Source organism: Triticum aestivum, chromosome 6B (assembly GCF_018294505.1).
Source record: "Triticum aestivum cultivar Chinese Spring chromosome 6B, IWGSC CS RefSeq v2.1, whole genome shotgun sequence".
NCBI classification, from domain to species: Eukaryota; Viridiplantae; Streptophyta; class Magnoliopsida; order Poales; family Poaceae; genus Triticum; species Triticum aestivum.
In genome coordinates this window covers 246,029,762-246,032,661 of record NC_057810.1, presented here as the reverse complement: position 1 = coordinate 246,032,661, position 2,900 = coordinate 246,029,762, and positions in this window count along the sequence as shown.

The window sequence follows — 2,900 nt, the reverse complement described above, 5'->3', positions numbered from 1 at the left end:
AGTGACCGTAATCAGCTTATTCTGAAGTTTGGTGACCGTATTATGCTTTTCTCTCTGTAGGCCCTCCAAAACTGCATCTCTACACGTTCTCCCATGTTACATCTAACAACTATGCAATACAACACTACTACTACACTCTAACACAATAAATCGTATGTGTTTTTAGTTTTACTAGATATCATATTGTTACTTATAATTATTCAGTTTGCATACATTAAAATTGCCTTTGAAATGTATGGCTAGTATCATCTACCGCGCGGGAAAAATCCCGCCCTTTCCTGTTTAATCGGGTTTGTATCGATGGATCGTGCGAAACAACATAACTATAGTACTATACAGTACAAGTGACAGTTCACTGGGCCGTCGTGTCGTCTACTCCTCCGTCGTAAGAGTGGAGCGCTCGCTTTCATAAATCTTCTAGTCCATTTCGCCGACATGTGGGACATCAAGCTACCGGGTCCACGTGCCATACCGGAATACAATGCAGAGCAGCTGGGGTGAAGCACCCCAGTCATGGCGCCGGCGTAGTAATGAACAATGAGGCGTCTGATACGTCTCCAACGTATCTATAATTTTTGATTGTTCCATGCTATTATATTACCCCTTTTAGATGTATATGGGCTTTATTTTACACATTTATATCATTTTTGGGACTAACCTACTAACCGGAGGCCCAGCCCATATTGCTGTTTTTTTGCCTATTTCAGTATTTCGAAGAAAAGGAATATCAAACGGAGTCCAAACGGAATGAAACCTTCGGGAGCGTGATTTTTGGAACAAATCTGATCCGGAGAGCTTGGCGTGCAAGTCAAGAAGCTCCCGATGGCCCCACGAGATAGGGGGCCGCCCCCCCTGTAGGGGGCGCCCCCTGTCTCATGGGCCCCTCGGGCGGCCACCGACGTACTTCTTCTTTCTATATATACCTACATACCCCGAAAACATCCAGGAGCACCACGAAACACAATTTCCACCGTCGTAACCTTCTGTATCCGCGAGATCTCATCTTGGAGCCTTCGCCGGCACTCTGCCGGAGGGGGAATCAACCATGGAGGGCATCTACATCAACATCCTTGCCCCTCCGATGAGTTGTGAGTAGTTTACCACAGACCTACGGGTCCATAGTTATTAGCTAGATGGCTTCTTCTCTCTTTTTGGATCTCAATACAATGTTCTCCCCCTCTCTTGTGGAGATCTATTTGATGTAAACTCTTTTTGCAGTGTGTTTGTCGAGATCCGATGAATTGTGGGTTTATGATCAAGTTTATCTATGAATAATATTTGAATCTTCTCTGAATTCTTTTATGTATGATTGAGTTATCTTTGCAAGTCTCTTCGAATTATCAGTTTGGTTTGGCCTACTAGATTGATCTTTCTTGCCATGGGAGAAGTGCTTAGCTTTGGGTTCAATCTTGCGGTGTTCTTACCCAGTGACAGAAAGGGTTGCAAGACACATATTGTATTGTTGCCATCAAGGATAACAAGATGGGGTTTATATCATATTGCATGTGTTTATCCCTCTACATCATGTCATCTTGCTTAATGCGTTACTCTGTTCTTATGAACTTAATACTCTAGATGCAGGCAGGAGTCGGTCGATGTGCGGAGTAATAGTAGTAGATGCAGGCAGGAGTCGGTCTACTTGTTATGGACGTGATGCCTATATACATGATCATGCCTAGATAATCTCATAACTATGCGCTTTTCTATCAATTGCTCGACAGTAATTTGTTCACCCACCGTAATACTTATGCTATCTTGAGAGAAGCCTCTAGTGAAACCTATGGCCCCCGGGTCTATCTCTTATCATATTTGCTTTCAACCTACCTTTATTTGCATCTTTACTTTTTGCATCTATATTATAAAATACCAAAAATATATTTATCTTATCATACTATCTTTATTAGATCTCATTTTCGCAAGTGGCCGTGAAGGGATTGACAACCCCTTTATTGCATTGGTTGCGAGTTCTCAGTTTGTTTGTGTAGGTGCGTGGGACTTTTGAGGAGCCTCCTACTGGATTGATACCCTGGTTCTCAAAACTGAGGGAAATACTTACGCTACACTTTGCTGCATCACCCTCTCCTCTTCGAGGAAAACCAACGCAAGCTCAAGAAGTAGCAAGAAGGATTTCCGGCGCTGTTGCCGGGGAGGTCTTCGCTCAAGTCAAGACATACCAAGTACCCATCACAAACCCATCTCCCTCGCATTTACATTATTTGCCATTTGCCTCTCGTTTTCCTCTCCCCCACTTCACCCTTGCCGTTTTATTCACCCTCTCTTTCCCAATCTCCTCCTCTCTTTTTTCCTTGCCGTTTTTCTGTTTGCTTGTGTGTTGGATTACTTGTTGCCATGGCGCAAGATAATACCAAATTTTGTGACTTCTCGAACACCAATAATAATGATTTCCTTAGTACTCCGATTGCTCCTCTTAATGATGTTGAGTCTTGTGAAATCAATACCGCTTTGCTGAACCTTGTTATGAAAGATCGATTCGCCGGCCTTCCTAGTGAAGATGCCACTACTCTTCTAAACAATTTTGTTGATTTGTGTGATATGCAAAAGAAGAAAGATACGGCTAACAATATTGTCAAATTGAAGTTATTTCCGTTTTCACTTAGAGATCGTGCTAAAGTTTGGTTTTCGTCTTTGCCTAAAAATAGTATTGATTCTTGGAACAAGTGCAAAGATGCTTTTATCTCTAAGTATTTTCCTCCCACTAAGATCATCACTCTTAGGAACGATATTATGAATTTTAAACAACTTGATCATGAGCATGTTGCCCAATCTTGGGAAAGAATGAAATTGATGCTTCGCAATTGCCCTACTCATGGTTTGAATTTATGGATGATCATACAAAATTTTTATGCCGGTTTGAACTTTGCTTCTAGAAATCTCTTAGA